The 27,820-nt window shown below is 41.9% G+C and overlaps 1 long non-coding RNA gene across 2 annotated transcripts; it reads left to right on the top strand.

Annotated features, from left to right (window-relative positions):
• LOC132829147 (uncharacterized) lies at positions 1-27,063 on the top strand. 2 transcript variants are annotated; one of them, XR_009646213.1, is made up of 4 exons: positions 1-87; positions 1,979-2,061; positions 12,779-12,849; positions 26,271-27,063. It is a non-coding gene; the product is annotated as an uncharacterized LOC132829147 (long non-coding RNA). The 2 variants fall into 2 exon arrangements; XR_009646212.1 differs by lacking the exon at positions 1,979-2,061.
• The last annotated feature ends 757 nt before the right edge of the window (positions 27,064-27,820 follow it).

Here is a 27,820-nt window from a genome sequence, read left to right as displayed (position 1 = left end):
AACAATAAAGGCGACAGCTGTGAGTGTGAAGATTAAACATACAGAGGAGGAGATGATGCAAATGAAATTTTTGAACAAATACAAGAGGTGAGTCACGATTCTTTTTTGCTTGTTTTGTTGGCTGTTGGGGAGAAAAGCAAAGATCGATGGAGAGCAGAGAGGAAATGTCATCAAGGGCCATTGATAGAAAAAACATTGCGCGACAGAATGAAAACAAAAAGGGAATGAATTTTAAAAATTGCTGTCAATGTAGTTTCATGATGTACACTGGCCTCTATATTAAATTGATACCAATTGGGTATACAGATTAAGAAGCTATGGCTTAAAGCATTAAAAAGCTAATTCCATAATTTATTTACTACAATGTGTGCCCTTATTGAACTTTTCAAAAAAAATAGGAACCAAGCAAATTAAGAGCCAACTGTAAGTTGTTCATGGTTCAGATAAGCCTGTTTAATGGGCCCAGATTGTCACTTGCCTGTAATATCAATAATTTACATCCAGAAATCAATTTTCTCAGCACAAGAGATTAAAACCATCATCAACTAAGAGGTTACAATTATACTTATTCTGCCATTTATGAATTATTCAGCAGGATATGGATGGATGAGTCTTACACCTTATAATCATGATTCTTAACACCAAACCTTGCCACCAAAAATGCTTTGGAGAAAAGGCACCATTGCCGCTGGAACGGGTGAAGCAGATCTACAAGGCTGCTGACAGCTTGCAGGGCAGGTTGAGGAAGGATGTAGGCGGGAGGTAGCACATGGAGGACACTGACTTTCAGCACATGTAGATAATTGCAGTTATTTTACTGATGCTCTTCTTGACTGTGAGGCACAATAGAACATTAGATACCATGACATGCCAAGCTTCTCTCTGTATGGCTGAAGTGAATGAATGTTCTCAGCAACTTCCTTAAAACTAACAGGCCATCCCTAGGTAATTATCTTTTGCAACTTTGGCAATTGTTTATCTTTAGCAGCTGTTGAGTGCAACTGCTCACAATGGCTCTGGCCAAAGTAAAATATTTCAACCTTTAAAGCATCTTTAACAGGGGGAGAAGATGGCATAGCGGTATTGTTGTTGGACTAATCATCCCAGATATTTAGGTAACGTTTTGTGGATCGGAGTTTGTATCAATGGTGGAATTTGAGTTCAATATAATATGGAACTAAACTTTTAATGATGACCATGAAACATTGTAAATTATCACAAAAAAAAAGTATCTGGTACACTAATGTTCCTTAAGGAAGAAAAAATGCCATCCCTATTTGGTCTGGTGTACATTTGACTTCAGGACTACAGCAATGTGTTAGACTCTTAGCTGCCCTCTTAAACGGCCTAGCAAACAATCGGTCATCCCAACTGCTAAAATGTCTCAAAAAGGAACAAAACCAAATGGTCAGCTTAGCATTGACTAAGAAACTGGAAATAACAATGGCAAACTCAGCCCTTTCGACCCTGCAAAATCCTCCAGCATCTGGGTGCTTGTGGTAAAGTTGGGAGGACTGTCTCACCGACTAGTCAAACAAAAGACACACGGCCAGAATCATACCTTACACATCAGACTCTACTATCACCATGCGTGGTCCTGTCCTGTTCTACCTGAAGGACAGACCGAGCAAAACTGCCAGCACAATGGAATGCAGTCAAGATTGAGATGCATTGGAAGACCTCAACTTTGATTCCAGACACCTTGAAGTCTCATGGCGACAGATCAAACTTGGGCAAGGAAACCTACTGCTCATTACCATGTCCCCTCAGTTGATGAACCAGTACTCCTCCATGTTGAACACCATGGGCGTCTGGGTGAGGATTTCAATGTCCATTGCTCACCCAGAAGTGGGCTCGGCAGTACCACAACTAATTAAAAAGGATGTTGCCTCTAGACTGGGGCTGTAGCAAGGGCTGAGGGAAACTATCAGGAGGGATAAACATACTTAACATCAACTTCATAATCTGCCTATTTCAGATGCCATTGTTGGTGAGAGTGACGGCTGCACAGCTCTTGTGGAGACAGTGTCCCATGTTCCTTTGAGGATGCTCTTCCTCAAGGTGTGTAGCATACAGTTATAGATTCGTACAGAACAGAAACAAACCCTTCGATCCAACTCGTCCGTGCTGACCAGATGTCCCAATCTGACTTAGTCCCATTTGCTCGCATTTGGCTCATGTCCCTCTAAACCCTTCCTATTCATATACTCATCCAGACACCTTTTAAATGTATCCAACTCCACCATTCCTCTGGCAACTCAATCCATACACCCATTACCTTCTGTATGAAAAAGTAACCCCTCAGGTCCATTTTAAACCTTTCCACTCTCACCTTTAACTGATGCCCTTTTGTTTTGGACTCCACCACCCTCGGAAATAGACCTTGACTATTCACCCTGATCATGCCCCTTGTTATTAACCTTTATAAGGTCCAGGGAAAAAAGTCGCAGCCTATTCAGCTTCTCTCTAAAGCTCAAACCCTCCAGTCCCAGCAACATCCTTATAAGTCTTTTCTGCACCCTGTCAAGTTTAACAACACCATTCCAGTAGCAAGTGTTAGTGAATAACATTATGCAACACAGGTCATGCTTTTGTAACAAGTTATTTTTCCTTTGAATGTTTAGCTGTTGGTTTGCACAGGAGAAAATCAATATGGGGACTGAAATATGAAAATTTTAGTTGGGAAAGACGTTGTGAAACTTGAAAGGGTTCAGAAAAGATTTACAAGGACATTGTAAGGGTTGGAAGCTTTGAGCTATAGGGAGAGGCTGAATAGTCTGAGGCTGTTTTCCTTGGAGCATCGGAAACTGAGGGATGACCTTCCAGAGGTGTATAAGATTATGATTTGCAAGGTCTTTTTCCCAGCGTGGGAGAGTCCAGAACTTGACAGCTTAGGTTTAGGATGAGAGGGGAAAGATATAAAAGGGACCTAAGGGACAACTTTTCTATGCAGAAGGTGGTGAGTGTATGAAATGAGCGGCCAGAGGGGGTGGTGAGGCTGGTAAAATTACAACATTTAAAAGGCATTTGGATAGATATATGAATAAGAAGGGTTTAGAGGGATTTGGGCTAGGTGCTGGCAAATGGGAAGAGATTAAATTAGGAGATCTGGTCGAGTTGGACCAAAGGCTCTGTTTCCAAGCTGTACATTTCTATGACTTTCTGAATAGTTGCTGACTTTGTCTGTAATTAAGGAGTACCCGATGACACAACCCCTCTCCAACTATCTGTGGTTGCATCCCAATTTCTGTCCAGTACATTTCAGCAACTCAAACGTTTTATTCATTAAGTGCAATGAGCCTTTGCTCAGCTTCTGTTTTTGAAACAGTTGGACAGTTTCAAGTTACTACACAGTACTCAGAACCTGAACAATGTAAAAGTAAAATCACCGTATTCCAAAAGGACCATCGGGCTGCTCTTCATTTTTCCTTTCCTCCACAGAGGTTAAATTTAAATTTATACTGCCACACCTCTTTCGATCTGTTACCTCATCCAGCCTGACAATCCTACTGTACTCTCAATTTCCAGCACCTTCCCCTTAGTGATAGTCATCACACTACCCTCTGACTCTCTTGAAATTCAGATATGCTGCTGGTTTCTTCCGCCATGAAGACTGATGCAAGGTAACTGTTCAGTTCCTCTTCCACTTCTTTTTACTTCGTTACTACTCCCCTACGCCTCATTTTCCAGCAGTCCTGCTTCTTTCTTATCTTTCAAAACAAAATCTAAAAGACTCTTGCAGTCTTCTTTAATATTATTAGCGGGCTCGTTCTCATATTTCATCTTCTCCTCCTTATTGCATTTTTAGTTGTCCTCTGCTGGTTTTTAAAGGCTTCCCAATTCTCTGGCTTCTGCTTAATCTTCACCACATTGTATGCCTTTTTTTTCCTTTTTATGCTGTCACTGATTTTCCTCATCAACCACAGTTGTCTTGTCCCCCCCTTTGTATGTTTCTTGTTCCTTCTCCCAAATTACCCCCAGAAATTACTGCCATTGCTGCTTCACCATCTTCCCTGCAATTCTCCCCTTCTAGTCAAATTTGGCCAGGTCTTCCCTCATGTCTTGCACATTACCTTGATGTTATCTCCCATAACTTAAAGAAACTGTGCATGCACAGCATGATATTGAAGAATCTAACTGACATATTATACAAATATTATGTACAAGTATTACATTCCTCAGGTACATAAATGTCTGGATTAGTATTAGAATATTAGATTACAACAGAGGAGCATACTTCCAGTAGAGGGTCATGCTACAATTGATCCAAGGTAATGAAATATGAGACTTTTATAATAAAAGGAGGCATATACCAGGTGGAGACAGCTCTGATCACGTGAATTCCTAGAGAGGTATAAGAGCAGTAGGAGTATACTGAAAAGGGAAATCAAGACGTCAGAAAGAGGACTGTTTTTTATTCAAAATGCAAATGCATTCATTGGAGAAGGAGCAATTCTTGACCTTTAATTGGGAATAAGGCTGGGCAAGAAGATCAGTGGGGGACCACTTTGGGGCCAGTGATCATAACCCTATTAGTTTTAAAATAGTTATGGAAAAGGATAGAACTGATCAAAAAGTTAGAGTTCTAAATTGTAATAAAGCTAATTTTGACAGTGTTAAAAGTTTCAAAAGTTGATTGAGAGATGTTACTCACTGGTAAAGGGATGGTTAGGAAGTGGGTAGCCATTAAGAATGAGATCATGAGAGCTGAAAGATAATATGTGTGAAGGGCAAGGTTAGTAGGTGTAGGGAATGCTGGATGACCAGAGAAATTGAAGTTCTGGTTAAGAAAAAGAAGGAGGCACATTATCAGGTAGAGACAGCTGAGATTGAGTGAATTCCTAGAATAGTGTAAGGGCAATAGGAGTATACTTAAGATGGAAATCAGGAGGGCAAAAAAGGGAAATGAGATAGTTTGGCAAACTTAGCAAAGGAGAATCTAAAGAGATTCTATAAGTATGTTAAGGGCAAAAGAGTAACAACAGAGACAATAGAGCACCTTAAAGATCAACTTGGCTATCTATGTGTGGAACAAGAGAGTTGGGTGAGATACTAACCAATTTTGCATCAGTATTTGCTATGAAGAAAGACATGGAAGCTAGGGAACTTGGGGACGTTAATTGTGATGTCTTGAAAAGGATTCATATTTCAGAAGACGAGTTGCTCAAGGTCTGAAAACACATAAAGGTAGATAAATCCCTGTGACTTAGAGTCATAGAGTCATAGAGATGTACAACATGGAAACAGACCCTTCGGTCCAACCCGTCCATGCCGACCAGATATCCCAACCCAATCTAGTCCCACCTGCCAGCACCTGGCTCATATCCCTCCAAACCCTTCCTGTCCATATACCCATCCAAATGTCTCTTAAATGTTGCAATTGTACCAGCTTCCACCACTTCCTCTGGCAGCTTATTCCATACACGTACTACCCTCTGTATGAAAAAGTTGCCCCTTAGGTCTCTTTTATATCCTTCTCTCTCACTCTAAACCTATGCCCTCTAGTTCTGGACTCCGCAACCCCAGGGAACAAAGTTTGCTTATTTATCCAATCCATGCCCCTCATAATTTTGTAAACCTCTATAAGGTCATCCCTCATCTTCCGACGCTCCAGGGAAACAGCTCCAGCCTGTTCAGCCTCTCCCTGTAGCTCAGATCTTCCAACCCTGGCAACATCCTTGTAAATCTTCTGAACCCTTTTATGTTTCACAACATCTTTCCGATAGGAAAGAGACCAGAATTGCACACGATATTCCAACAGTGGCCTAACCAATGTCCTGTACAGCCGCAACAAGACCTCCCAACTCCTGTACTCAATACTCTGACCAATAAAGGAAAACATACCAAATGCCTTCTTCACTATCCTATCTACCTACGACTCCACTTTCAAGGAGCTACGAACCTGCACTCCAAGGTCTCTTTGTTCAGATCCTGTTGTAATCTGAGGTAACCCTCTTCGCTGTCCACTACACCTCCAATTTTGGTGTCATCTGCAAACTTACTAACTGTGCCTCTTATGCTCGCATCCAAATCATTTATGTAAATGACAAAAATAGAGGGCCCAGCACCGATCCTTGTGGCCCCACTGGTCACAGGCCTCCAGTCTGAAAAACAACCCTCCACCACCACCGTTTGTCTTCTACCTTTGAGCCAGTTCTGTATCCAAATGGCTAGTTCTCCCTGTATTCCATGAGATCTAACCTTGCTAATTTGTCTCCCATGGGGAACCTTGTTGAACACCTTACTGAAGTCCATAAAGATCACATCTACCACTCTGCCCTCATCAATCTTCTTTGTTACTTCTTCAAAAAACTATATCAAGTTTCTGAGACATGATTTCCCACGCACAAAGCCATGTTGACTATCCCTAATCAGTGCTTGCCTTTCTAAATACATGTATATCCTGTCTCTCAGGATTCCCTACAACAATTTGCCCACCACCGACGTCAGGCTCACTAGTCTGTAGTTCCCTTGCTTGACTTTACCGCCCTTCTTAAACAGTGGCACCACGTTTGCCAACCTCCAGTCTTCCGACACCTCACCTGTGACTATCGATGATACAAATATCCCAGCAAAAGGTCCAGCAATCACTTCCCTAGCTTCCCACAGAGTTCTCGGGTACATCTAATCAGGTCCTGGGGATTTATCCACCTTTAACCGTTCAAGACATCCAGCACTTCCTCCTCTGTAATCTGGACATTTTGCAATATGTCACCATCAATTTCCCTACAGTTTATATCTTCCATATCCTTTTCCACAGTAAATACTGACGCAAAATATTCATTTAGTATGTCCCCCATTTTCTGTGGTTCCACACAAAGGCCTCCTTGCTGATCTATGAGGAATCCTATTCTCTCCCTAGTTACCCTTTCATCCTTAATATATTCGTAAAAACCCTTTGGATTCTCCATAATTCTATTTGCCAATGCTATCTCATGTCCCCGTTTTGCCCTCCTGATTTTCCTCTTTAGTATACTCTACTTCCTTTATACTCTTCTAAGGATTCACTCGATCTATCCTGTCTATACCTGACATATGCTTCCTTCTTTTTCTTAACCAAACCCTCAATATCTTTAGTCATCCAGCATTCCCTATACCTACCAGCCTTCCCTTTCACCCTGACAGGAATATACTTTCTCTGGATTCTTGTTATCTCATTTCTGAAGGCTTCCCATTTTCCAGCTGTCCCTTTACCTGCAAACATCTGCCTCCAATCAGCTTTAAAAATTCTTGCCTAATACCGTCAAAATTGGCCTTTTTCTAATTTAGGACTTCAACTTTTAATTCTGGTCTATCATTTTCCATCACTATTTTAAAATGAATAGAATTATGGTCGCTGGCCCCAAAGTGCTCCCCCACTGACACCTCAGTCACCTGCCCTACCTTATTTCCCAAGAGTAGGTCAGTTTTGCACCTTCTCTAGTAGGTACATCCACATACTGAATTAGAAAATTGTCTTGTACACACTTAAGTAATTCCTCTTCATCTAAACCTTTAACACTATGGCAGTCCCAGTCAATGTTTGGAAAGTTAAAATCCCCTACCATGACCACCCTATTATTCTTACAGATAGCTGAGATCTCCTTACAAGTTTGTTTCTCAATTTCCCTCTGACTATTGGGGGGTTCTATAATACAATTCCAATAAGGTGATCATCCCTTTCTTATTTCTCAGTTCCACCCAAATAATTTGCCTGGATGTATTTCCGGGAATCTGCTCCCTCAGCACAGCTGTAATGCTATCCCTTATCAAAAATGCCACTCCCCCTCCTCTCTTGCCTCCCTTTCTATCCTTCTTTAGCATTTGTATCCTGGAACATGAAGCTGCTAGTCCTGCCCATCCTTTAGCCATGTTTCTGTAATTGCTATGATATCCCAGTCCCATGTTTCTAACCATGCCCTGAGTTCATCTGCCTTCCCTGTTAGGCCCCTTGCATTGAAATAAATGCAGTTTAATTTATTAGTCCTACCTTGTCCCTGCCTGCCCTGACTGACTCACTTCTGTTCTCAGCTGTACCCAACTCAGATCGATCTCTTTCCTCACTATCTCCCTGGGTCCCACCTCCCCCACCTTACTAGTTTAAATCCTTCCGAGCAGTTCTAGCAAATTTCCCTGCCAGTATATTAGTCCCCTTCCAATTTAGGTGCAATCCGTCCTTCTTGTACAGGTCACTTTTACCCAAAAAGAGATTCCAATGATCCAAAAATGTGAATCCTTCTCCCATACACCAGCTCCTCAGCCATGCATTCATCTGCTCTATCCTTCTATTCCTGACCTCACTAGCTCGTAGCACTGGGAGTAATCCTGATACTACAACCCTTGAGGACCTCCTTTTTAAATTTCTGCCTAACTCTCTGAAATCTCCCTTCAGAGTCTCAACATTTTCCCTTCCAATGTCATTTGTTCCAATGTGAACAATGACCTCCTGCTGGCCCCTGTCCCCCGTGAGAACATTCTGCACTGAGAAATCCTTGATCCTGGCACCAGGGAAACAATACACCATTCTGCTTTTTCTCTGCTGGCCACAGAAACATCTGTCTGTACCTTTGACTACTGAATCCCCTAACACAATTGATCTCTTGGAAGCCGACGTACCCCTTGTTGCATTGGAGCCAGTCTCAATACCAGAAACTTGGCTGTTCGTGCTACGTTCCCCTGAGCATCCATCACCCCCTACATTTTCCAAAACAGCATACCTGTTTGAAATGGGTATATCCACAAAAGACTCCTGCCCTAGGTGCCGAACTCTGTCACCCTTCCTGAAGTTAACCAATCTATGTGACTGTATCTGAGACTTTCCCCCCTTCCTATAACTGCCATCCATCATATACTGTTGCTGTTGCAAATTCCTCATCACTTCTAACTGTCTCTCCAACTGATCCACTCAAACTGATAAGATTCGCATCCAACAGCATTTATGGCAGATATAATCCGCAGTAACCCTTAAACTCTCTTTACACTTCCACATCTGACAAGAAGTACATACCACTGCAAAGGCCATTTTTGCTCCTTCACAATCTACAGACCCAGAAAATAACACCGTCTTATTCCTCTAGAAACACTGCCCCAGATTAAATTAATAACTATGGCTTATACTTTAAGTTTAATCAAGAGACTTATCTCCTAAAACATATAATCAAGAAAGAACCCATTATACTTACTACTGCAGCCTTTCTCTTGGACAGACTTAAAACAACAATTAACTTATCTGATTCTATGTTGTGAACTTCACCCAACAGTTCCTCCAAGATTAGTTGTGAATTTCACTGTTTGTTCATTTTCCCAGATGCAATCTGATGTCCAGCGATACACGAATTCAACAGCAAAGGTGGTAACTGTGCAGGTTCTCTCTTTCTCTCTCTCTCCTGCACTATCCTCACCATGTGCTTCCTTTGTCTGCTCTTCTCCCTTTGAAACTGCTGTTGTTTTGACTTTGTTTTTCTAAAGTTCCAAAGCAATGCAACAGCATATAAACAGTAATTGCTGCTCCTGGAATTCAAGGAAATCACCTCCAACACCTAAAATACCTCAAAAAATGGGGCAGCTCTTACAGCCAGAAATCTTTCCTATCCTCCATGTTGATCAAGTGTTTCCCAGAACTTTATGGGAAATCTGCAGAGAAATTGCTGGGCCCCTTGCTGAGATATTTGCTTCATTGATAACCATGGAGGAGATGCCGGAAGACTGGAATTTGGCTAGTGTCGTGTATTTATTTAAGGAAAAGCCAGGGAACAATAGGACTGGCAAGCCTTATGTCCCTCCTTGCTTGAGGAGATGCTGAGGGACAGGATTTACATGTGAAAAGCAAGGACCAATTAGGGATAGTTCACATGGGAAATCATGTCTCACTAACTTGATTGAAATTTTTAAAGAGGCGGCAAAGAAGATTGATGAAGGTAGAACGATTGACATTGTCTATATGAACTTCAGTAAAATATTTGACAAGGTTCTGCACGGTAGACTGGTTAATAAGGTTAGTTAATATGGGATCCAGCAGGAGCCAGCCAATTTGATATAACATTAGCTTGAAGGTAATACACAGAGGTTGTGGGTATAGGGTTATTTCTCCATTGAAAGCCATGACCTGTGGTGTGCCACTAGAATCAGTGCTGATCCACTGCTTTTCATCATTTATATCAATGATTTAGGTGTGAATATAGGAGGCAAGGTTAGTAAGTTTGCAGATGACACTGAAATAGGAGGTGTAGTGGACAGTGAAAAGGATTAATGCAGAGTACAATGGGATCTTGATCAGATAGGCCAATGGGTTGAGGAGTGACAGATGGAGTTTCATTTACATAAATGCAAGGTGCTGCATTTTGGAAAGCAAACCAGGGCAGAACTCGCAGTTAATTGTAGGGCCCTGGGGAGTGCTGCTGAGCAAAGAGACAGTGGGTGCAGGGGGATAATTCCTTCAAAGTGGAGTCACAGGTAGACAGAGTGGTGGAGGTGGTGTTTGGCACGCTTACCTTCATTGGGCAGAACATTGAGTATAGGAATTGGGATGCCATGTTGTGGCCGTACAGAACATTGGTGAGGCCACTTTTAGAATATTGCATACAATTCTGGTCACCTTCCTATCAGAAAGATGTTGTGAAACTTGGAAGGGTGCAGAGGAGATTTACAAGGATGATCATCATGATTTGGAGATGCCGGTATTGGATTGGGGTGTACAAAGTTAAAAATCACACAATGCCAGGTTATAGTCCAACAGGTTTAATTGAAAGCACTAGCTTCCTGAGCACTGTTCCTTCATCAGGTGCTCCTTCATCAGGCTGGTGCTTCAAGTTAAACCTGTTGGACTCTAATCTGGTGTTGCACAATTTTTAACTTTGTAAAAGGATGATGCTAGGATTGGAGGGTTTGAGTTATAGGGAGAGGTTGAATAGGCTGAGGCTTTTTCCCCTGGAGTGTCAGAAGCTGAGGGGTGACCTTATGGACGTTTAAGAGGTAGGGATAGGATAAATAGACAAGGTCTATTTCCTTGGGTGAGGGAGTCCACAACTAGAGGACACAGGATTAAGGTGAGAGGGGAAAGATTTAAAAGGGACATGAGGGGTACTGTTTCATGCTGTGGGTAGTGTGTGTATGAAATGAGCTGTCAGAGGAAGCAGTGGAGGCTGGTGAAATTACAACATTTAAAAAGCATCTGGATGGGTACATGAACAGGAAGGACTTAGAGGGATATGGACCAAATGCTGGCAAATACTCAGATGGGGATGTCTGGTCAGCACAGATGAGTTGGACCAAAGGGTTGGTTTCCATGCTATTTGATTGCATGACTCATGTTAAATGCTAGGGCAATCTGCTGATATCATGAGTATGTGTCTTTAAGGCAAATTATGCTCGAAACGTTGAATTCTCTATTCCTGAGATGCTGCCTAACCTGCTGTGCTTTGACCAGCAACACATTTGCAGCTGTGATCTCCAGCATCTGCAGACCTCATTTTTTACATGAGACAAACCACAACAAAGGCATATCAGGAATTATGGCTAGCTATTGCAATTTTTATGAGATTCTGGAATTGAAGAACTCCCAGCACAGTTTTCAGATATATTTTCCAAGGAACCTGGAAGAGTAGCTGGTAACACAGCACTGCCCGAAACATCGACTCTCCTGCTCCTCGGCTGCTGCCTGATCTGCTGTGCTTTTCCAGCACCACACTCTTGACTCTGATCTCCAGCACCTGCAGTCCTTACTTTCTCCTGGCAAAACAGCACCAGTTATGTCAAGCTTTGCCAGTTCTGTACTATCTCCTTTAAGCCCCCTTTGTTATCTTATTTTTTTAAAAAACATCAGATTTCAACTTTTAAAGCCATGAAGCACTCTTATTTGCACATCATGCAATGCCAGTTTAAGAATGTGTTTGCAAGAGTTTGTTTCTTTATGTTATCGGCTCTGGTGACATGTAAAAATCCCACATAGATTTAAAAAAACAACGACTGTCTCATAGAAATTAAAATAATACGCTCTACAAAACATCATGGGGGTTTAAATTTGTTGATAATAGTCAACTTTCAGGGAGCTGTAATGATTTGCAGAATGAACCAATCTCTATCTTTCAGAGCTCCAAGATTCACCTCAGTCCTACAATCCTAACTTAGTCGAAAACAAAATGCATCAAATTAGCTTCTTCTCTTACACGTCTTCCTGGCATTTCAAAACTCTTGACAAAGTCTTCATAAAACACCATGTTTTTTGGAATTGTAGTGCAGCTTTACATCTGTCCCTGGGTTATTTTGCAGAATCAAACTTGCTTTACAATCTCTGTTGAGTGGTTTGAGAGGGTGAATTTTACCTTTCACAGACTCTGGACTCCTGCTCCAGATTAGCATGATCATCCATTTCTGGGACAGCTAGAGAGAGGATAGAATAAATGCCTAGCAATTTTTAACTGTGACAGGAGTAGACAAATGGTTAACACATTAATGTGACGTTCACTGTTTCCTATCTCAGTGCTGGAATTAATGTATTTCTGTTAAAATGGATGCACTGTAATTAAAATAGCTGATAAAGGAAAGTCACGCCAATAGGTTAAGTATACTTCCATTCACAATTTTTTCTGGGCTATCAGGTTTACCTCAATTAAATCAATGTGCATGTTAAATTATCATTACTGAGCAGTGAATAAAATACCATTGACATCTTTTCAGAGAGATATTGAGAGAATAGTTAGCCCAGGATGCATAATGTTGGGAGCAGAAATTGTGCCTCATTTCTGGAAATTGTCTATTTTTAAGATGAATCCAGATGATATTTTTTGATGCTCTTTTACAGAGACACCGGGGCATGAGAAAATTCCATGAAGGCTGGATTATCCCAAGAAAACAAAACAGGACAATTGGCAAGTATGCCATTTCTCAGTGGATAAGAATCCCCACAGAACTGACCTCAGATTCCACACATTTTGTTCATAAATTCAGCCAGCTCCATCAGAGAGAGGCAGGATGGAAAATGACTAGCTGCACTATAAACTGTGTGTCTTTCACAGATTAAACAAATAGGGTAATGTGGAGAAAGCCATATCCCACGAATGTTCTAAGGGATGTTTGACTTCGAGATATAATTGGAACTGTAAATTAGTTTTAACAGAGTTTATCTTCAGAGAACAGAGAGCTGCAGCAATCCTGTAAATGAAGAAAGCAGAAGTCACAGATGGTGTTCATTTTAATGGATGTAAAATGCAGAGAAATACATCCCTAGCTTTCTCAGATAAATCATGCAAACAAAGAACTGCAGATGCTTGAGACCTGAAACAAACAAAAACAAAAAGTGCTGGAAAAATTAGCAGGTCTATGAAGAGAAAAAAAAACAGTTAACGTTTCAGGTCCAGCGATCCCTCATCAGAATGGAAAGCAGTCAGTAAATAGATATTGGGGAGAGGGGAAAGTGAGACAGATATATATAGAATGGATTCTGGATCAGTGGTGCTGGAAGAGCACAGCAGTTCAGGCAGCGAAATCGACGTTTTGGGCAAAAGCCCTTCATCAGGAATAAAGGCAGTGAGCTGGAAGCATGGAGAGATAAGCTAGAGGAAGGTGGGGGTGGAGAGAGAGTAGCATAGAGTACAATAGGTGAGTGGGGGAGGAGATGAAGGTGATAGGTCAGGGAGGAGAGGGTGGAGTGGATAGGGGGAAAAGGAGCTAGGCAGGTCGGACAACTCCGGACAAGTCATGGGGAGAGTGCGGAACTGGAAGTTTGAAACTAGGATGAGGTGGGGGAAGGGGAAATGAGGAAGCTGTTGAAGTCCACATTGATGCCCTGGGATTGAAGTGTTCCGAGGCGGAAGATGAAGTGTTCTTCCTCCAGGCATCTGGTGGTGCGGGAGCGGTGGTGAAGGAGGCCCAGGACCTCCATGTCCTCGGCAGAATGGGAGGGGGAATTGAAATGTTGGGCCATGGGGCGGTGTGGTTACAGTGCCCAGAGAAATAGAGAGAAAGAAGGGTAGGTGATAAATGTGAATGTGTGTACTTGAAAATGTGTTAGCCATACAGAGAGAGCCCATAGAAGGGGTTTAGGGGTGGGAAACAGACCTGGAGAGAGGTGTTCATACTCTGAAGTTGTTAAACTCGATGTTGAGTCCTGAAGTCTGTAACATGCCTAGATGGAAGGTTGCATTAAGCTTCTCAAGAGCACTGCAGGCACATCTGAGACAGCAAAAACTGACATGGGGACACAATGGTGTGTTGAAGTGGCAGGCAACTGGAAGCTCGGGGGTCATTTTTATGGACAGAAAATAGATGTTTAGCAAAGTAGTCACCCAATGTGTGCTTACTAACTTTCTTAGTATTGAGATTCCTCCTTCCATCTTTGTAGTGTTCAATAGTTTAACAGTTTTGTGTTCAATAATTTAAAACTGGTAACTGATTTATGATCTCTGTACTTGACTGATTAACCCTGGGTATGAACTCAGCTGGACTAAACAGATAACATAGAATGACCTGGAAACTAAAACTTGGGTAAAAATGGATGCAGAGTCGAGAGTATATTACTCGAAAAGCACAGCAGACCAGGCAGCATCTGAGGAACAGGAGAATCGATGTTTCAGGCATAAGCCCTTCATCAGGAACGAGGCTTGTGAGCCAGAGCTAAGAGATAAATGGGAGGGGGGGTTGGGATTGGTGGGAAGGTAGCTGAGAAAGCAATTGTGGATGAAGATGGGGGAGAAAGTGTTGGTCAGAGGGGGGAGCTGTTGAAATCCACATTTATCCCGTGTGGTTGCAGGGTCCCAAGGCGGAATATGAGGCGTTCTTCCTCCAGGCAGCAGGTGGTAATGGTTTGGCGGTGGAGGAGGCCCAAGACCTGCATGTCCTTGACAGAATGGGCAGGGCAGGCTATGGGGGAGTGGGGTTGATGAGTATGCATGTCTAATCCCTGCACCCACCAACCTTCCCCGCCCTGTGGCTGAACACTTCAATTCTCCCTCCCATTTGGGCAAGTGCATGCAAGTCCTGGGCCTCCTCCACCATCAAACCATTACCACCTGCTGCCTGGAGGAAGAATGCCTCATATTCCGCATTGGGACCCTGCAACCACACGGGATAAATGTGGATTTCAACAGCTTCTTCATTTCCCCACCGCCCACATTATCCCAGTCCCAAGCCTCCAACTCAGCTCCGCCCTCCAGACTTGTTCATCACTCCCCTCTGACCTATCACCTTCTCCCTCACCTTCATCCACTTATTGCTTTCTCAGCTATCTTTCCCCCAACCCACACCCTCCCATTTATCTCTAAGCCTGGCCTAAAAACCTCACTCCTGATGAAGGGCTTATGCCCGAAACGTTGAGTCTCCTGCTCCTCGGATGCTGCCTGATCTGCTGTGAGTTTCCAGCAACACACTCTCAACTTTGATCATCCAGCATCTGCAGTCCTCATTTTCTCCTAAAAATAGATGTGGGCACTTTGCCGCTCAGTTAATAAAAGCAATAAGTAAACCTGTTGTGCAAGATGCAATGGTTCATGTAATTGCTTTGAGATATGTGCATATGAATTAGGAACAGGAGTAGACCATTCAACCCCTCAAGCCTGCTTCAACATTCAATAAGATTGTGACTGATCTGATTGTAGCCTTAGTTCCATATTCTTGCCTACCCCTTAATAAACATTCACCCCCTTTGCTGAACAAGAATCTATCTAGTCCTGAATTCAAACTATCCAAGGACTCTCTGCTTCCACCATCTTTTCTGAAAGAAAGTTCCAAAGACGCATAGCCCTCCGAGACAAAAACATGGTCTTATCTCTGTTTAAAAAAGGCAATCCTTAATTTTTAAATAGTAACTGTAAGTTCTGGATGCTCCCGCAAGAGGAAACATTCACTCCATATTTGCCTTTTCACAATCCCTTGGGATCTTATATGTGTTAATCATGCCACCTCTTACACTTTAAACTCCAGCCTAACCTGCTCAATATTTCCCCATAATACCACCCCATTCCCCAATTCAGATATTAGTCTAGAAAACCTCCCATCAGCTGCCTCCATCCCTATTGTGTTTTTCCTTAACTAAAGAGATCAATACTCTGGACAGTATTGCAGATGCAGTCTCACCATTGACCTGCAACCCACCATTTGCTCCCAGCAATGGGAATTAGGACAATCGTACCTAATGAACCGTCATTATCAGTCGTATGTAACAATATGGAGATAGTCTTGAGGTGCAGTGATAATGTCTCGATCTCTGAGCCAGGACGCCTGGATTCAAGCTCCACCTGCTCCAGAGGTGTGTAATAATGTCTTTGAACAGATTCATTTGAAACTTATCCGTGCTAAATATTCGAATGTCTCCTTTTCTTCTGCTCGAAGCCCGCAATGTCTCAACAATTGAAACAGTGAAGTGGGGAGACTGAACTTGTCCAGCACATGACATTGGTCACACATTGCACAAAGTTCTATCCAGCACATTTGTGTCCTAAGACAATAACACGGAAAACATGGAACTTAAATGACTCATTTCAAGTTGCATTTAGTATACAACAAGAAAGAGGCCATTCGGTCCAATTATTCTAAGATGGCACCAGCATTCTGCCACTTTATCCAGACACTCTATTTTTTCTCCCATGTGTTCTTATTTGCATTTCTTTCAAATGCATCAATGACATTTGCATCATGTATTCTGGCAGGCTGCATTCCACATTCTTTCTCATTAACGTCTTATTACAAAGTCACTGAGAAATACAATATCTATGTTGTTGTGGTCTCTGGTGCATCGGCAAAGCTCCACCTTCTGAGCTAGAAATATGGGTTCAAGTCCCACTTCAGGACTTGATGGCCGTGGAAAGAATGTTCATGATTCAAGTTCAATGGGCTCATAGTCAGCCTGGGATTCCTTCCACCTCTTCCTCCCCCTTCCCAAAAAGGGAACAATAGGTAAAAGGTGTGTAGAAGATATGCTAAAAGCAATTTGTATTGTTTAGTTTCGTGTTGGAATTCCATCATAACAGCAACAGTTTCTTGGTGCCCACTCTATCTTAACTATCTCTTATAAGGTCACCACTTTATGTTTAACCTTTCCAGAGGCAGGTTCCCAACTTGTTTAGCCTTTCACTGGGACAACCAAACAACAACTTGCATTTATATAGCACCTTTACCATGGTAAAACATTCCAGGATACTTTCAAGGAGAATTATCAAAACAAAAATCTACCAATGCACCACGTAAGCATATATTAGAGAAGATGACAAAATACCTGTTAAAGAGGTGGGCTACATAGAGTGATAGAGATGTACGGCACAGAAACAGACCCTTCGGTCCAACTCGTCCATGCTGACCAGGTATCCTAAACTAATCCAGTCCCACTTGCCAGCACTTGGCCCATATCCCTCCAAACTGTTCCTATTCCTATACCTATCTGACGTTTTAAATGTTATAATTGTACCAGCCTCCATCACTTCCTCTGGCAGCTTCTTCCAAACACACATCAGCTTTTATGTGAAAAAGTTGCCCCTTAGGCCCCTTTTAAATCTTTCCCTTCTCACCCTAAACCTATGCCTTCTAGTTCTGGACTCCCCACCCCAGGGAAAAGACCTGTTTAATTATTCTTCCATGCCCCTCATGATTTTATAAATCTCTATAAGGTCAACTTAAAAAAAGAGAGAGATTATGAGATGGAGAGCTTCAAGGAGGGAAAGTCTGTGAAGTGAAAGATGTCTGCAAGGTCACATGAACTGGAACCAAGTGTGTAGAATTCTGGGACTATCTGTGTCTTGATTTACAGTCAGTATGCCTTTAAGAAACATGCCTCATCACTATGTTATGAGGGTATAAAGATCTTATATTCCATCTTACCTTGGATCACTTGAAGCATGAAGCTCTACTGGAAGTATGATTCTGTTGTCATGTAATAACTTAATATTAGTCCTGCCTGAGGTAGATAATGTTAGCAGTCAATAGTCAAAAACAATTTTTTTTAAAAAATCTGTTAGATTCTTCGCTATCATGATAGCTGTGCCCAATGTCTTTTGTTATAGGAAATGACATAAGCCAGAGTTTTCCAAAGTGTGGATCAGGGCCATAGGTGAGGTTGTGAGCTGAAATATTGGGACAAGACCTCTGTGGCATTGACGGTCGCCATGGAAATTTCAGCAAGTTACAACAACTGTAGAGCTACCATCCCAAGCTCTCAATGAGGGGTTGTAACAAAATTTCAAGGCATGAAGAGGTGTTGCAGAGGGAAAAGATTTGGCAAGTCTCGCTGCATCAGGTGGAAGATCCCAACCCTGGCAAACTCACACAGAGGTCCTCTTTGCCTACCTTCTGTGTGCAGTGTATACACTTAATAAAAATAGATTGTTGGTGTTCACTGACATGACTGTGTCCAACATTCCCTCAACAACCACAAAGAGCTTTGCATTGATGGCACAATCACCAATGATGAAGCAGTTAACATCAAAGATGTTCGAGAGATCAAAGCATCATGGCCAATACTGTGCAGTCCACCTCCAAGCCAGGCATATATAGCTCCTCTATATCTCTGCTTAAATGTGGAAACCAATATTCTCATTGACCATAAGTATAAGATAAATGAAGACGTATAGTTTAAAAAAAAAGCCCTTTCACAGCAGCTGTTTGGCTCACCTTTAAATGTTGAAGAAAAGCAAAGGTTTAGGAGTCATTGCATATGCTGTGGCAAGATGCCAGTTCACTTTGCAAGTTTGCATTGTAGAAGAGATGTAGCTGTTATCTTGAGTATAGAGTCAATATTATTTCACATGATTATCCATTACCTTCAGTTAATCTTTATACCTAATGGATTCTCCCCCACCTCGAGAGTCTCTGATGTAGAAATCTGGCTTAATATATCTGGTTAAACATTGTCAAAAAGGAAGGGAAGTTTCTGACTAAGCAGTTCCATTACATAGGGTATTTATTCGGCAGTGCAATGACCTCAACGTGGTTCCATTAAAGAGTCATGTAATAGTCAAATTCTACAAACCATTAAGTCTCCATTTCACTTTTGTACTAAAGTTAACAACAACGTAAATGAAAAGAAGATTAATTTTAATGGTTCTATTTGTTTTGAATTAATAGCATTGTAACCTGCTTTCCCTCTAAACTTTGCTTTCTTTTACTTTTATCCATCTTTGCACTAGCAACACAGACTGACGTTTCAGGTTCATTCCCGTTGAAGGGCTTTTGCCCAAAACATTGATTTTCCTGCTCCTCGGATGCTGCCAGATCTGCTGTGCTTTTCCAGCACTACTCTAATCTTGACTCTATCAGGCTCTGGTCAGACCACATTTGGAGTGTTGTGAGCAGTTTTGGGCTCCATATTTCAGGAAGGATGTACTGGACCCTAGAGCGTGCTCAGAGGAGGTTCATGAGAATGGTCCCAGGAATGAAAAGCTTAACATATGAGGAACATTTGAAGATATCTGGGTTCATACTGGATGCAATTTAGAAGGATTGGAGGGGTTCTAACTGGAACATAGAGAATAATGAATGGCCTGGTCAGAATAGATATTGGGAAGATGCTTCCATTGGTAGGAGAGACCAGGACCTGAAGTCACAGCCTTAGAGTAAAGGGAAGACCTTTTAAAATGGAGATAAGGAGAAATTTCTTCAGCCAGAGAGTGGTGCATCTATGGAATTTGTTGCCACAGAAGGATATGGAGGCCAAATCATTGAGTGTATTTAAGACTGAGACAGATAGGTTCTTGAGTATCAAGGGAATCAAGGGTTAGGGGGAGAAAGTGGGAGAATGGGGTTGTGAAACTTATCACTATAAATGCCGGAGGAAACATCACAGAAGCGCTTCACAGGAGGCTCCCAAGCACTGAGGATGTCAGTGGATGACAGGGGATGAAACATCTGCAACACAAATTCCCAGCTCGGCAAACAAAACCACAGCAACTTATCAGCCATGATTGAATGGCAGAGAAGGTGCAATGGGCTGAATGGCCTAATTTCTGCTCCTATATCTTATGGTTTTACAGTGTGGAAAGAGACCATTTGGTCCATTGAGTCATCACCAACTCTCCAAAACATTTTCCACCCATACCCACCCCCTACCCTATCCCTGTAATCATGTATTTTGCATGGCTAATCCACCCAACCTGCACACCTTTGGATTATGGGAGGAAAACGGAGCACCTCGAGGAAACCCATGCAGACACAGGGAGAAGGTTCAAAATCCATGCAGTCATCTGAGAGTGGAAATGAACCTGAGTCCCTGGTGTTGTGAGGCAGCAGTCCTTACCACTGAGCCACCATGCTGCCCTGTACTTAACAAATAATTATCTTTCTTTGACTTGCAATTGACCACCGATAATATATTCCGCGTGGTGGCACCACTGGGAATGTGGTAAAATCTGTGCTGGTTGGGAGTTGCGGACAGATGCTTCTGTCCAATCCACGGTTCCATGGAAATCAAATGCTATGCTAATTGAGCCTCAAAAGTTTTAATAGTTTTGCAAACAATGGAAGAAAATAACTCAAAGAACTTGCATGTGCTTTTATCGTACAGAAAATATCCCACTTTGTAATGTTTGGAACCAGGTGGATCTTATTGACTATGAGATCCTTGATTGGAGTTGTGAAACTCAGCCAATCAGGCACCCAGGTTAACAGATGTTAACAGGGGATTCAGAGTCTCCTGACTCTAGGGGACTGACTCCGAACTGGTGTCCACAGCTAGTGTACTGCACACATGTAAATAAGGGTGACTTGGGATGGGATCATGGCCTCTGCACAGTTATTTCACACTTGCACGTGTGTTTATCGAAGAGAAAAGATCCGAAAGAATATCACACGATATATGATTTGGCCTGAGTGGTGACAAGTAAAAGGATTTGACCAAAGGCACACTTTGAGAAATTTTAATGGCAAGAAGGTTTAAAGGTGGAAAAGACTTGCCGCAGCTTGGAAAGAGCACTGCAGAATGCAGGTATAAGGTAACTGGACTGCTTTGCCATTGATGGAGAAGGATAAAAGATGACACAGTACACAAAAGCAAAAGATTGGATGATATGAGGTTTAGCATGGTATAGTTGCAATAAAGTCAGACAAGGCCATGGAGTGATTTATAATTATAGTCAATAAGGTTTCAATTCAGCTTACCGAATGATGGTGGAAGCTGCTGAAGGAAGGGATGATGGGTGAGCGGGGTGAGATACCAGGGAAGGGTTCCCAAGAGTGAAATGGTGCTTATGATGAGCATACCATAGCATCCTAGCAAAGATTCAGTCTTTACAAGAAGACAAATGTTGACTTGCATTAGGCTGTACTACCTTGTCCTCATTTAAAAATACCTCACCAGTCTCTTTCACAGCTTCCACTTAATCATAGAAATTCCTTTCCTCAAGTACCAGTGCAGCTCCATTTAAAAATTCTGTATGGAATCAGTGTCTGCCATCAATTAAGATACAACATTCCCGACCACAACAACTCAGCAGTCAAATATACTGTTCATCCCACTGTCAGATCTTTTGCCAATGATTTTAGATATATGACCTTTGGTTATTGACGGGGGAAATGGTTTCTCTCAGTCAAAGCCTCTCATCAGCCCTCTGCTGTTTTTGCTTATCTTATGACATTCTTTATTCAAAGGAACGCACATGCATGTGTCAGTGTGTGTGCCCTGTATGGATTTTTATGTGTATGTGTGTCTGTATGCGTTTTGTGTGCATGTGTGTTTTTGTGTCTTTTGTTTGTGTCTGTGTTTTTCTGTATGAATGCTCTTGTTTGTTTTTGTGTATATATCTTTGAGGAGAAAGTGAGGTCTGCAGATGCTGGAGATCAGAGCTGAAAATGTGTTGCTGGAATAGCGCAGCAGGTCAGGCAGCATCCAAGGAACAGGGAATTCGACGTTTCGGGCATAAACCCTTCATCCTGATGAGGTGCTTATATCCGAAACGTCAAATTTCCTGTTCCTTGGATGCTGCCTGACCTGCTGTGCTTTTCCAGCAACGCATTTTCAGTTTTGTGTATATATGTGCGTTCTTGTGTGTATGCACGTGTTATCCTGTCAGAATAAGGATGATGCTTGCTTGTGGCAAGAAAATATGTGTGGACACTTATAACGGACTGAGAAATGGAGGGTGTTCTGAATGGGTTTACAGATTGATAAACAATATGTTTGAATTGGCCTTTTTATCATTATGTTAACTTAAAGGTGGGGTGTCAGCTCAGTTGTTGAACAACCAGTTTGTAATGTCGTCTCATTCACACCATGGGTTTACTTCCGACACTGGCTGAGATGACTGTGAGGGTCCTACCCTCTCAACTTTATTCCTCACCTGAGGCATGGTGACCCTCAGACGAAACTCACCAGCATTCATCTCTACGATCCTACAGTGACTATCGCAATTCAGAAAAAATGTAAAACTCTAGAAGATCCAGACTTGGTTTGAATTTTAACAGTGCCAAGTGGAACAGAATTCCAGCCTTTTTCTGAATACTTTCTTTAAACTCCTAACGTCTATCTATTTTCAAATGAAAGGAATGGACAGGCAGTTTACAGAGGCTTTATAAACAGCAGACAGGAAGGAGGCTTGCACTCCATGTGTCCCCAGCCTTATGTATGATTGGACGAGTTGAGACCTGAATGTTCTCAAGCAATTACTGACAATAGCACAAAAACATAGCAAAGTGATTCCCCAAAAAGCACTATTCACAAAACTCACCAGATGTTCGTGTTTTTTTTTCCCAAGTCCACACCCCAATACCATTCACTTCTGCAGGTCCACCCCATGCTTCCAGCCAATTCTTTGAATAATTTCTCTTTGACACCACAATAGCCCTGCTGTCTCTTGATGGCATTCATTGAGGAAGTTTAACTGCAGTGTTAATGGGTTAGCGCAGATAGGTTCAGGGCAAAAAAAAAGGACTTTGGCATTCTTTGTGCTGAGGTCACTGCCCTCAGCAGCAGACATTGATGAAAAGGATACTTGCAGCCGCTGAGTTATGTGCAGTTTGCGAAAAGTAAGGAACAAACTTGACAGCTCTCAGTGGCTCTGAAACTGCCCAGCTTTTCATCCAAAAATAAAACAAGCAGGAAGCAGAGCTTTGTGAGATGGAGCCAAATGTTGCTTTCACAGCTAGTAAAGGGAGTGCATGTGTATTGCACTATTCAGTCTCATGGGGCTATACCCTGGGATCTCAGAGAGAGCTGTCGTCTGGGGTCTATAACCTTCCCTCCCAACCTATCCCCCACCCCCTTCCACATACACACACCTACACCCTCATCCTCTTCCCCAGGCACCACAGGCTAAAGGATATTGAAGACATTTGGCTGATTGAATCCATTTTAAGTACACACTGAGACACAGGATACCCACGGGGCGCAATAAAAGAGTAAAGAATTAGAACGGAAGATTGCATTGGAGGGATGAAAAACACAAAAAGGCAGGGTCAGGAAAGAGGAAGTGATTTGGTGCAGGAAGCAGGTGATGGAGACCACGGAGACAATTTAAGATGTGAATAGGGAGCTGTTAGGAAGCACCTCCGCTGTTCAGGATACAGCAGCAAATGATTAACAATGGAACAATAAAAGGTGGGGTGGGGCAATGAAAAATTCAGTCTGAAAAGTCGCAAGCATCTGCAACAGACTCTACATGCTCTTCTTGAAAATATTGCCATCAAGAGCTCTGTTGTTAGCCTTATGTTCAAACGAAACTAAGAAAAAAATTGTATTAATTACTGTTGGCAAAGATTTGCATTTATATTTGTCTCTCAGACATACCTCGCTGTAAATGCAATGAGCTACCACGATGTAGTGAGCACAGTAAAAAGCCTTTAGAGGGAAACACGATGAGGTGAATACTCACTTAATCTGTTTTTGGCTGGGGAGAAATGTTTGAGAAGTAAACTTGTGTAAAATCAATTGTAGCCCCTTGATTTTGTCGACAAACCGCTTGAATATTTGACAGAGGTTTAAGAATATATTGCACCAAATGTACATCATCAATTAACTGATAGATTTAGCCTCGGAATTAGCACATCTGCAACCAAGGTAACAATAATTGTTGAAGAGAATACAAAGATCACAGATAAGTACCAAGGTAGAACAAAATATTTATCTTGGCAGTGTAGTCATAGCAAAATCAATCACAAAGTTCAAGTACAAATAGCAAAAATGAGAGCCTCCTCTCAACAGTGCAGATGTTTTGGAGAATCAGAGTCCTGACAGCTTGTTTACTTTAACTTTTGCAGGAGAAAGTTTGCAGCTTTAGAAAGTTACTTTGGAAAGGAATCCAGGCTCTTTTTTCATCTCTGTTGCATTTGAGAAGAATACGGCCATTATGTAGCAAACACAAGTATCACATGTGTTCCAACTGTCTGTTAATCAGACCATTCGCTATCAAGGGACATTGTCAGATTGTGATCCTATTATTAGGTGTGTAAATTTACAAATTATAAAACAGACTCCACGTGCTCTGCATGAAAAGAGTGTTGTCAAGAACTCTGTTGTTAGCCTGACGTCGATAGACAGTAAGGAACAATTGTATTAATTACTGTTGACAAAGATTGGCATTTATATTTGTCTCTCAGACATACCTCGCTATAAATACAATGAGTTACACTGATGTAGTGAACACAGTAAAAAGCCCTTAGAGGGAAACACAATGAGGTGATGACTTGGAGGTGCCGGTTTTGAACTGGGGTGTACAAGGTTAAAAAGCACACATCAGGTAAAAGTCCAACAGGTTTATTTGGAAGCACTATCTTATGGAGCGCTGCTCCTTAATCAGGTGATTGTGGAGAGTACTGGTGTATTCACCTGGTGTTGTGCAATGAGTGAATATTCAGTTAATCTGGATTAGTATATTGAAGTCAGGGATAATTTTTAATCCAAGCAATGGATATCTTGACTACCAACCAAAGTCCTTTGTTCCCTATTTTGAGGAAAACCTGCCTTATCAAGTGTCAATCAAACTCTTAACTGGCTCGAGGCAGATCTATCACAGGATTATGGAACAGAGGATTATGGGATATCCTCCTCCCCTGGAGATCAATTAGTGAATCAGAGGCTCTCCGTTGCAAGTAATGGCATTGCCACTTAACAGAAGCCCCAGATTAGAGAGTGACCAAGCCAGGTTCAAGGAGAATGGATTGGGGCGGGACGTCAGGAAGATGGAGGGAAGAAGGGTCACAGGCAACAGCAGCGGTTGTTTTTTGGTACCGGTCTCATTCTTGTTGCTGGTTCGCTTGTTCAGACACACAATGCCAGCAATAAGGGACCAAATGTCCCCAACCCCCCCAGAATTTCACAAGCAAACAAAACAGACTTTCGGGTCCCTGAAGAGTGACTTCCATTACACAACACTGAAAATCTGCAGTGGTGTGATGAGACCCTTGAGTGGGTATTAATAGCTATTTAAAGACCTGAATTGACAGCAAAGCAGAAAGACTGTCCACAAGGTATCCATCAGCTGACTCAACAGGAGCCGAAGTGAGAAGGTAATAGGATCCACGTCTGGCACCCACCACCCAATTAATTGACCCCCACATCTCTAAACCTTCCTCAGGGGAGGGCATTACATTTCATTCAGCAGGGAAGAAAAAGTTCTGAGATAATTTGACCAATGATCATAGAAATGGGAATCAGCTGGGAAAGAAATGAAAAGAATGTGTTAGAAAAGCCTTGAGGTGATTTTACTGACTTTCTGCAAGTATTGGTTTGGGTTGTTGAAAGGCTATTAAGATTCCTCCAAACATACACAGCCCATCAAGCTGTTTGGTATCTGTGACATGGCTCTGGGACTGCCTGCCTGCTGAGAAAAGCTTTAACCTTTCAATAATCAGCCTGAAAAACTGCAAATGGCATTTGACTGGTGACTGTAGGTTTCTAGGTTAGATTACTTACAGTATGGAAACAGGCCCTTCAGCCCAACAAGTCCACACCAACACACTACCCACCCATTCCCCTTTACCTAACCCTACGGGCAATTTAGCATGGCCAATTCACCTGACCTGCACATTTATGGACTGTGGGAGAAAACCCACACAGACACGGGGAGAATATGCAAACTCCACAGAGACAGTCACCTGAGTCGGGAATTGAACCCAGGTCTCTGGCGCTGAGAGGCAGCAGTGCTAGCCACTGTGCCACCATGGCTCCCACCAAAGCCAATGCAACAAGATGTTCAATTAAAGAAGGAGTTTCGGAAATAAGTTGCAATGGGCATCTATTTTGCAAAGTCCTAGCAAAATTGCAGCAAATCTCTTTGAAGATTGTAAGATTTTTTAAAAAAAATGTGGCCTTTACTGTCTGTGTTGTTGTCAGTCTGGTCTAAGGCTTGTCACATTCATTCATTGTCCTTCTCTTACTTCAGAAAGTGGCTGGTCATGCCGGGTTCCAGAAATTGATTTCTGCTCCAGTGAAACTGCGTTGGAGGTTAGAAGAAGGAGAAGCAGACAGGCTCGCTCTCCGCACTCAGTTTACTGAAACCAACTCTGAAAGCACATTAATAAACGCTCACTTCCATGATTGTTACTTCCCAAGATGACAGGGTGCCTTTGGTAATGAGTGTAGTCATTGGAGAAAGCCCCATGCATTTATAATAAATAAACCTATTATAATATAGAACAACTTTACAGAAAAGAAACAGTTGTATTAAAAGCCCTCAAGATGTCCCAAAGCACTTTATAGCCAATTAAGTATTATTTTGTAATGTAGGAAACAGTTGTAATGTAGGAAACACAACAGCCAATTTGTTCACAGTAAACCTGCTGACACAGCAAGGCCAGGATGATCACTGGGTTTTACTGATGATAGTTGAGCACTAAGATTGACAAGCACACGAGGAAAAATTGCCTCACTGTTTTCCAAAACAATAACGTGAGATTTTTAAAAAATGTCCACACAAGGTGGTCAATGAGCTCAATCGAAAAGCAGCACCTTTGACCATGCAGCACTCCTTCAGTACCATCCTGGGATGTTTACTAACAGATTAATCTCAAGTAGCTGGACTGGGAAAATCCGGTCAAAGTCTTAAGTTATGATCAAAACAAATTATTCTGCTCAACATTTCAGGATCTTGTTCACACAACTTTTCCCTTTGGCTTGCACCGCACCCAAACATTTCTGTTTGTCTTTGCCTTTTAATTAAAATATTCGCTACTGGTTCAGAATACAGGTGAATAGGTTTGAAACATAATTGATATGGTTGGTATTTACCTTTTACAGAAGTGCTGCATATGACTTTAAATTTAAAGTTACATTTTAATCATGTAAACAAAATACTTCCAGCTTGTTATTTGCCAGGAATGGAATTGGTTTAGCATAGAGTTTTCATTATTTGATGTTCCTGCATGCTTTAAGATTCTGCTAACAGTTATCAGTAATGAAATTGGCTTCCATTGTCTTAAGACAAAAAGAAAGAAAGAATTGCATTTATACAACACTTTTATGATATCTCAAAGCATGTTATAGCCATGGAAGAACTTCTGAAATGTAATCATTGTTGTTATGTAGGAACTGCAGCAGCCAATATGCACAGAGCTACTTGCACCAACAAAATAAAAATAACCAACGAACTGACTCCATAGAGGCCAGTATCCTATCACCAAGTCACCCTTTATTTACGTGGAGAATCTTTGATGCTGATCCAACTCCTTCAGAGCTGGCCATCAGAGTGAACAAGATGTCTGACACTTCTGTTTTATTCTCCTATTTTTTCTTTTTTTTTCCTTTTCTTCACCCATGTCGTGTGTGTGCAGGTGTCGGACACAGTGAGGAACAACAAGAGTGTAAATCTTTATTTATATTCCACCACAAGGGAGAATGGAAACACCCGAGTGGCCAGCACACTCCTGTTTCTTTTTTCTTTTTTTGTAGTGAGGAATTTTTTTCAGGAATGTACCTTTCTCTCATCACCACTGA

This window comes from Hemiscyllium ocellatum, chromosome 28, assembly GCF_020745735.1.
Source record: "Hemiscyllium ocellatum isolate sHemOce1 chromosome 28, sHemOce1.pat.X.cur, whole genome shotgun sequence".
In the NCBI taxonomy this organism is placed as follows: Eukaryota; Metazoa; Chordata; class Chondrichthyes; order Orectolobiformes; family Hemiscylliidae; genus Hemiscyllium; species Hemiscyllium ocellatum.
The sequence above is the reverse complement of the archived record's forward strand: the minus strand, read 5'-3'. Positions and strand labels throughout refer to the sequence as shown.